The sequence below is a fragment of the Stenella coeruleoalba genome (genome assembly GCF_951394435.1).
Source record: "Stenella coeruleoalba genome assembly, chromosome: 9".
Taxonomy (NCBI): Eukaryota; Metazoa; Chordata; class Mammalia; order Artiodactyla; family Delphinidae; genus Stenella; species Stenella coeruleoalba.
Window position 1 is genome coordinate 2,053,541 of NC_137155.1, and position 10,046 is coordinate 2,063,586.

Sequence of the window (10,046 nt, forward strand, 5' to 3'; positions counted from 1 at the left end):
CCCTGTTCCCCCAGCCCCGAATCTCAACCATTCGAACCTTAATCTCTAAAGGTTACTCATTTTCTGCTTCAAGTTCACATTTTCTTTCCCCTGAGATTTGCATAGACATTTTCCTTTTCTTGTTTGGGCTGTAACTCATGTCATCCTCCACTGAACTCCCAAATGTGTCATCACCGTGCTGGGCATTTTGTGCACGTGACTTCTTTCAGGTGAAATGAGACATGTGGGCAGCTCACGGGGGTGTACATGCGGAAGCTGTGGGGCATGTGCTGGGGGAATTGGAGAGAGAGCAGGAGATCCTGTGGGTCTCTGATGGACACTTTGGGCAGGGCCTCAAAATGTTGGAAGGATGCGGACCTGTGAGGGAACAGCGTGAAGCAAGGGAGCGGGGGGGCGGCCTGTCCAGGTGTGGAGAGCAGCAGGTGTGGCCACAGGAGGAGAGGAGAGAAGCCCATGGGGGCCGGAGTTTGAACGTAAAGCCACATGGATGCTTTCTGCTGGATGGGGGAATTTCAGTGTTCACCTCCTAGAGTAAGAGGTCCAATCTTTCTTTTGAAACACAGGGGTAATGAGAAAAGTGTCATTTGTGGAACCACATGTGTTCAGGTTTGTTGACTGTTTATTAGCTGAGGGATGTTGGATAAATTCACTCATCTTATTTCCACCCCCAGGTCTTCCAGGTCTTCTGGGGTGAGATGGAGGTAGGAACACGCATTTCACGGGGTGACATGTGCGTGAAATGGGACGGCACAGACTGGTGCCAACAGGATGCCCAGTAAATCTCTCTGCCCAGCCTGGCCTATGTCCCCAGGCTGTGCTGCCTGATACCGAATTGCAGTGAAGAAAGAATGCGAGGTTTAGCCCAGATAAGCCAGTATAGGGTGAGCAGATGTCACTTTTGAGGTTTTTTAACTGAGTGGAACTTTTGATGCAGGAAAACAAGGTAAAAATTTCCCAAGGGGTTTCTACAAGATTTCCAGCACTTCCTAAATTAGCCCCAACCAGTAAAACCACGAGCGAAGACCTCCTGGCAGGGCCCGCACGGCCATTTCCAGTCCCAACCGAAAGCAGGAAGCCTTGAGACAAGTCATAACTCAACTCTTCAGTTGGCTTCCAAAATTATCCACGTTCAGATCCCTGGGCATTTATGCCAAAGATCAGGAGGTATTCTGATTTTATCTGTTCCAGATTATCGACTTGTTTTTGACCAAACCAATTGCAGATGCACTTCTAGCTACTGGAAATATTTTTACATCTTCCTCATTACTGACACAGGCTAAGCACGGATCTCTCCCCGATGAGCAGTTCCCTGCAGCTGGCAGGAGCCCCTCTAAGCCGGAGCTCGTGTGCTGTGAACCTGGGAAGGGGATGAAAGAAAACCCTGCCCTTTGGATTCAGATCCCCTGAGTGCCATTCCCTGCCTCGTCACTTATTCGCTGGGTGACCTTAAACAAACTGTTTAAATTTGCTGTCTTGGCTTCCTATTCTATAAAACAAAGAAGCTCCACATCCATTAGGACAACTACTATCAAAAAAGAAAGTGTTGGCAAGGAGGTGGAGGATGTAGAGAGATTGGAAACTTTTCACTGCTGGTGGGGATGTAAAATGGTGCAGTCACTGTGGGAAACAGTACAGCAGTTCCTCACAAAATTGAACAGACAATCAATCAGGACTAACCATGCCTGGATATATTCTCCAAAGAATTGGAAGGACTGTCTCAAAAATTATTTGTATACCATGTTCATAGCAGCATTATTCACAATAGCCAAAAGGTAGAAACAACCCAAGTGATGGATGAATAGATAAACAAATGTGGTATGTGTGTATATATATATATACACAACAAAATATATTCAGCCTTAAAAAGGAAGGAAATTCTGACACATGCTACAACATGGATGGACTTTGAGGACGTTATGCTCAGTGAAGTGTCTGTTGCAAAAAGACAAATACTGTAAGGTTACATCATATGAAGCACTTAGTGAAATCCATAGAGACAGAAAGGAGAACTGGGGGAGCCAGGGGCTGTGGGAAGGATAAGGGATGGGGCATCGGTGTTTAATGGGGACAAAGTTTCAGTTTCGATGAAAGTCCTGGAGACAACGGTGGTGATGGTTGCACAACAATGTGAATGTACTTAATGCCATGGAAATGTACATAGTAGGGCGGTTCCTTAAAAAACTAAAAGTAGAGCTACCATATGATTCTGCAATCCTACTTCTCGGCATATATCCATAGAAAACTATAATTCAAAAAGATACATGCACCCCAATGTTCATAGCAGCACTATTTACAATAGCCAAGACATGGAAACTACCTAATGTCCATCAACAGAAGAATGGGTAAAGAAGATGTGGTACATATAGACAATGGAATATTAAAAAAGAACGGAATAATGCCATTTGCAGCAACATGGATGGACCTGGAGATTATCATACTAAGTGAAGTAAGTCAGAAAGAGAAAGACAAATACCATATGATATCATTTATATGTGGGATCTAAAAATAAATACAGATGAACTTATTTATGAAACAGAAACAGACTCACAGACATAGGAAACAAACTTATGGTTACCAAAGGGAAGGGAGAAGAAGGGATAAATTAGGAGTTGGGATTACCAGATACACACTACTATATATAAAATAGATAAACTACAAGCTCCTACTGTATACCACAGGGAACTATACTCAATATTTTGTAATAACCCATAAGGGAAAAGAATCTGAAAAAACTGTATAACTGAATCACTCTCCTATAACCCTGAAACAAACATGACACTATCAATCAACTATACTTCAAAAAAATAAAAAATAAAAGAAGTTTTAAAAATGTTAAATAGTAATTTCATGTTATATGTATGTTAACACAACATTTTTAAATGGAGAAGCTCCTTTTTTCATGAACGGTGTTTAGTCATTACGGTTCTTCTTTATCAGAAATCCTGTCCTAATTCACGCTTAGATTCCAGGCAAAGCACACACATCCGTACAGGTGGTCGCAGGACGTGCTGCCTGCTGACTTGGCAGATTTCAGCGCATGGAAAGCTCTGGCTCTGTCTTTAGGGCAAGGACCTTTCCCGGCAGGGGTTCGGCTGTAGTGGTCCAGTGCCCGATGGTCCTTCCAGCCTCTGGACACTTGGACATGCAGTTTTCTGGCTTCTCTGTGAGGAAAACTCAGGCCTGGAGCCCAGATGGTGATGCCAGGACAGTCTGGCCTCCTCCCTTTTCCTCAGCTATATTCCTGTATTGTGCTATTCTCTCTCTTTCTTCTTCTGCTCTTCTTGGCTTTACATGAATGATTCTCCCTCCTGCAATTCTTTGATCAAAGATCAACAAGCCAGGTGGGAATGTCTCCATCTTTATCAAATAGATTTAGTTAAGGGCTTCCCTGGTGGCGCAGTTGTTGAGAGTCCGCTTGCTGATGCAGGGGACGCGGGTTCGTGCCCCGATCCCGGAGGATCCCACATGCCGCGGAGCGGCTGGGCCCGTGAGCCATGGCTGCTGAGCCTACGTGTCCGGAGTCTGTGCTCTGCAACGGGAGAGGCCACAGCAGCGAGAGGCCCGCGTACTGCAAAAAAAAACAAAAACAAAAAAAACCAATAGATTTAGTTAAGATGGAGGGAGTAGAACGACTGGGTAGCCGTGGTGCCAAAGGAGGAAAGGGCTGTCCCGGGAGAGGAAACACCCTTTTGAGTAATGACTTGAGATTATAGACCTGCCAGAGCACTGATCCTAAGTCAATGACTCCGTTTCTCTTTGGAAAATGTTCATTAAATCCTTCTGAGACTGGCAGAGAGTAATAGACATTTAGAAAACTGTGGACATGTTTCGTTATGTCACTTTGGGGAACGGGATGAAATCAAGTGACATATGTTTTCTTTGAATTATCAGATAATTCCTCCACTCCAGTTCATCTTCCATGAGCCTTTTCATTTTCTACCTTCTTAGGAAGCCTTTGCATGGTAACTCTGCATAGTCACAAGCCATTATGTCATTTGTTTCTGGGGCAGAGATGATCCAGCTTCCTGCAAGTACTTTGGAACATGGTTGCCAGTATTTCCCTCCTCTGAAGGGGTGGGCATGGCAGTGCCACTGATGCTGTAAGAACCCTGGGGTCGGCGTGAACCCCAGTGACCCCCTCCTGCATTCCCACCTGTGTCGTCTTTTCCCCCCTTGCAGCGGGCAGGCGTGCTTGTGTGATCCACAGCATAAAGTAAAGGTTTGGGGCTTCTGAGGTTAAGGCATGGAAGGCTCTGACTTCCCTCCCTCACTCCTTCTGCCCTCTGCCTCCCCGACACTGTGATGGATCGAATCCTCCCGCCACTAGCCTCGTGCTTAGACGTGGATGCTTCAACCTCTTCCAATGACTGCATCCCTGGCCAACAATTCACTGCAATTTTAAACCTCCCTCAGATTTCTTTAAGTTGCTAAATTTGGGGACAACGTTTTACCCAGCAGCAGATGAGTAGTACCAACACCATCAGCGTTTTCTGCCCTCACATCTCAGGTTGTGCAGTTTCTTGCAGAAGAGCCGCAGTGTGGGTCTCAATGATGAGAGTTTTGGACTCACGATAGTTTTTAGTTCCCATTCAGTAAAGCCAACAGGAGCCCAAGCCTATCCCTTTTCCTCTGGTGTCCTGGAGGTTCCTGTTGCTTCCCTTGGCTCCCCAGTGGCCTCTGTCCTGTGACCAGATGAGTTGAGATTGTGCTACAGACCCAGATGGGAGCCTCTGTTTCCAGCACCTGACATGCTGTCTGACAGGTGAGTGAAACGGGGCGAGCGTGGCCTGTGGGCCACATAGACATGATGCAAACATTAGTTCTGCCACTTAATGGCTTTGCACCATCTCTGGGAGGCTGTTTCCTTATCTGTAAAATGGACAAATAAGAACCTTGCAGGGTCGTCATGAGGCTGCAACAAGATGATGCAGGGAGTCTCCGGGGTGAAGAACGTGGTGTTGTGATTTACTGATGCATAACCAACTACCCCAAAACTCAGTGGCTTCCAACACCGATGAGTAAGATCCCCGAGGGCTGCGAGGACAGGCTGCAGCTCTGGCCGACTGGCCTCAGCTCACCCACGCAGCTCCATTCAGCTTCAAGGTCAGCGGGGCTGAGGTCACATGTTGGGCAGTTGATCTTGGCCTCTGTTCTTCTCACGTGACCGCTCAGTCTCCAGAAGACAACACAGGTGTCCCTACTCGGTGGTCTCAGGGCAGAGTTTCAAGAGATCAAAGCAAAACCAGTGGATCTCCCAAGGTTTAGACCCTGAACTTGCACAATCCCATTTCCATTCATTTATTAATCAGTTATACCAATACAAGTCACAGCTCCAGATGGCAGGGGTGGGAAATCCACACCAGTTCTGGATGGAAGAGCACAAAATCACATTGTCATGGGACACACGTGCACTTTGGAAAGAATCTCTGCCCGTATTCTGCAAGCTACCACGAACGGGTAGGAATCTGTATCTGTAAGATTCGTTGCCTCCACGGTTCCCAGAGCAGCCATTAGAATAAAGTTCTGGAGCCTGGATGACCTCAGTTTTCTTCCGCACTTGGAAGAGTTCTCTGTGTGGCCTCAGGACAGTTACTCAGCCCGTCTAAGTTTTACTTTCTTTACCTGCATTTTTTTTTTCATGCCTCCACTTTCTTCAACCCTTGTACTTTCACCTTTAATGCTATTGTCACACTCAGTCTTCAAAAGTTAAAACAGAAGAGACAGGAATGGTGATGCCCACAAACACTTCCTGAACCTCGGGCGCAGGTCCCCACAAGTGTCCCCCTCAGCGTCAGCAGGGCCCCGTGTGCGCAGTCCCCTCCGAACCACATGTGATCGCTCCAGGTGCACCACCTGCCTAGACCCAAGCGAGCAGGGTGACGAACTTCTTTCCATCTTTCGTTTCCTCTGTCTCAACCTGTAGCATCATTCCTGCTGCTTTTATGGTAAGGGGGGAAACGTCCATCAAGGAGAAGCAAGTCCGGATACAAGAACCAGAGCGACAGAATAGGAGAGCAGGGGTCTTATCGCCTGTTTCTGTTGTATCTCACTTCCTAACGCTCAAGAGAAGAAAATGACCCATTCATTATCCCTGGACTTGAGCAATCCAGAAGCACCCTCCTCTCCTCCCTGGGGATGAGGGAGGTGGATGGAGAACTCAGGAGGACCTGGGAGCATTCCTGTGCTGGAGGCCACCTCCCAAGGATGGGGCAGAGCACCTTTTCATTCATTCAACAAACACGGAGCGCCTATGGCAGCCCGGATGCTGCTTTATGCACAGACAACCCTGTCCGGGAGGAGCCCCCAACTCCGCTTTTACCATCCTCTCGAGGAGCATCGGACAGCCTGCCTTGCGATGCATGTAGTTGTCTGCTCATCTCCCGCAGGACAGAGACCACCCAGGGCTCACTGTGCCTTCTCCCCTGGTGTCCCCAGGGAGTGCGCAGGGGACCCCAGCCTAGCACCCCCCTGCTCCAGCTCACAGCTTATTTCAGATCCTCAAAGAGGCCCCTCTCCCTCCTGTCCTGGAAACTTTGAGCCTCTTAGCCTTCTGTCAGGGGGTGTTCCTCTCCCCCTCGTGACCGAGCTGACTCTCCTCCATCCTTCAGCTCTCTGGACAGAGGTCCCTTCCTCAGGGGAGAGTGGCAGAGCCCAGGCCAGGTGAGTTCCTTTGCTCTCCCGTCATGTGTGAGGTAGCGTTCTCCGAGTAAGCGCACACTCATCGCGTGATATTTTGGTTACCCTTCACCTCTGTCTTTGAGAACAGAAACTGTGGAGGTTTCATCTCAGTGTCTTACCCCTGCCCCTGGCATGGCCCTTGGCAGTGGACTCTCAATTATTATCTGATGAATAAGTGAATGAATGAACGAACCTCCCTTGGTGGTCTTCAGAGATAACCCCTGAGCCTGCAGGTGACCAAGCAGGGTCCCAGGCCAAGCCCGCACCTGGGAGCAGGGTCCTTCCCAAGAGGGTGGGCTCACCTTCATCTCCTCCTCTTTCACGTCCTCAACCTGGAGCCTCGTGTCTTCACCTCTGTTCTGAGAGTCCCTCCTGTTATTTCTCCAAGAAAGACTGGGAGATACTCCTGTGAGCCTTCTGCTGGCCACTCAGACACCCCAAACCCCAGACCCAGGTCCCATCCACGCCTTGTTACAATTCAGAGACAGAGAAGATGGAAAAGGCTTAGCATAACACACAATTCTAAGTCGGGATTCTTGGGCATCTTCAAAGGCCACCAGGTCGCGAGGCGCTGGTGAGGACACAGGAGCATCAGGAAAGCTGTGTCAGAGGCAGGAGTGTGTCCGGGTAAAGAGGCGTCCCCGCCCAGCAGATGCACAGACACAGCTTCCCACTGGCTGCTCGTCTGGACGGCCTGCCCAGGCTGCCGGCACGGCCTGGCTCTTAGCGGAACTTGATCCCATGTTCGAGGGGCCAGGTCATCGCTGCAAGGACCAGGACACACAGTTACCATCCGCTGGGATACTGGTCCCGGTGAGGAGATGCTGACAGAACCCCAGAGGGGAGCAGCTGGTGGTCAGATCTTCCTTGTTTCATAAACGATTAGAGTCACAAGGAAACGTAAACCAGCCAGAATGTGGCTGATCGGGCCTGGCATCTTTTTTTTTTTTTTTTAACATCTTTATTGGAGTATAATTGCTTTACAATGGTGTGTTAGTTTCTGCTTTATAACAAAGTGAATCAGTTATACATATACATATGTTCCCATATCTCCTCCCTCTTGCGTCTCCCTCCCTCCCACCCTCCTTGTCCCACCCGCTAGGTGGTCACAAAGCACCGAGCTGATCTCCCTGTGCTATGCAGCTGCTTCCCACTAGCTATCTATTTTACATTTGGTAGTGTATATATGTCCATGCCACTCTCTCACTTTGTCACAGCTTCCCCGTCCCCTTCCCCGTGTCCTCAAGTCCATTTTCTAGTAGGTCTGCATCTTTATTCCCATCCTGCCCCTAGGTTCTTCATGACCTTTTTTTTAGATTCCATAGATATGTGTTAGCATACGGTATTTGTTTTTCTCTTTCTGACTTACTTCACTCTGTATGACAGACTCTAGGTCCATCCACCTCACTACAAATAACTCAATTTCTTTCCTTTTTATGGCTGAGCAATATTCCATTGTATATATGTGCCACATCTTCTTTATCCATTCATCTGTTGATGGACACTTAGGTTGCTTCCATGTCCTGGCTATTGTAAATACTGGGCATATACCCTGAGAAAACCAGAACTCAAAACGAGTCATGTACCAAAGGGCCTGGCATCTTAACAGACATTTTTAAATGGCTCTGTTTTGGCCTAAGTGCAATCAGTGCAGCCGAAGGCCTGGAGCTGAGGTCAGGGCAGACCACACTGCCACTCCTGGAGGTCTCTAGGCACGGACAGCCGGACAGGTGCTGCTGGCGCCTTGAAATCTAGGCTGCTCCTCCCACGGGAGCTGTCTTTGTGAGAAGCGCATGTCTGGGTCACAGTGGGAAGTGGGAGAGAAAAAAGTACAGGAAGGAAATCCTCTCTCTCTCCCGCTAGAGGAATCCTTCCTTCCCTAGGACTGGGGAAGGATCTGGAATTGCACCAACCTAAAGATCAGAAATGCCTTTCGTAGCAGAACCTGCAGGTGGGGTACCTGGCCAGCAGGTGGCAGTAGTGATGGCTCCTGGCACCCACCAATCAGAATGGGCTCCCAGCTCTGGGTGAGAAACAGGCCAACTCTGTGGGTAACACCCCTGTCTCCCAGTCAGCTGGGCAACAATTCAGCATCTTCTCTCTTGGGCAGGGGCTGTCACTCTGCCACCTCAGCTCCTGGTACCGCATTTGGGGTGCAGGACCCACCCTGCAGTCGGCTAGGCCGGGGGTCTGCAGGGGCTGCCCTCTGCCCTCCCCCAGGCTAGGAGGGAGGTGATTCCAGGGGGAGGAGCGGCCTGTTCCCGAAGCCAAGGGGCGGGGTCCTGCAGCCTGAGGTTGTGCAGGTGGGAGGAGGGACGTCTAATAAAACGCGGTGGGGGGGCAGCTGAGTCCTTCCCTCCCGGGGCCGGACAACAGCAGAGTCCGTCTGTGTAACCGGTCACCTGGGCTGGGAATCCCTCCTGGAATGAGCATCTGCACCACGACTTCAGGTGGGGAGGGCACAGCAGAGGGGGTGGGCCTGGGGGAGTCCGCCCACCCTGCCAACCCCCAAGTCTAAGCTGGGGTCCCTGCAGGCCCCACAGCGTCCTCTGTCATCTCTCTTCCCTCACATCAGCGTCACTGGCATCACCACATAACTTGTCTGTCTGTCCCCTGGATGACGCTGGGCAGTCTGGAAACTGCTAGAAAGATGCTTCTGTGCTTGTGTCTCCATGTGTCCCAGTGTCCACACACAGCGGGTGCTCAGGAGATGTGCAGCGTCAGGCGAGGGACAGAGTGGGCCAGTGCAGGCGGGGGTGATGGTGCCCTCCCGGCGGCTGCACCGAGGCGGAAGGCATGAGGGGAGGGGGGAGCCCTCCTGTACACCTTGCAGGCGGCCCCATGGCTTGTTTTGCCCACAGTGGTCGGGAGGACGTCCAGAGCTAAGGAGGGAGGCCTGGGCACAAGCCCGGGGGGCTCAGGGGAAGCCGACATTGGAAAAGTGATGTGTTGGTTGTCACCTCAAACTCAGCCACTCAGCTGAGTGGGCTAAGGGCTGGGGTACAGGTGGGGGCCCAGGGACCACGTCTCCTATGGGGAGCTCAGCCTACAGCCAGAGAAGCAGGTAGAGATAAAGTCAATGTAGTTATTTCCCCCCCCAGTGAACCCTGGTAGAGGTTGGGGGGGGCGGTGGCCAGGGTATCCTCCTTGAGGAAGGGACTTGAATAAGACCTGAGCCTTGGAGCCCCCATTCCAGTCACGAGGGGAGCAGCAGGGCTGGGGAGGATACGCAGTCAGCAGACACCTCCAGGGGGACGTCCAGGCCAGGAAAGGAGGCGGGTCTTCCTCTGAGAACGAGGAAGGGGTTTGTAGGTGGGGCTGACAGAGTCCAGTGGTGGGTACAGCTGTCTCTCTGGTTTCTGTGTGAA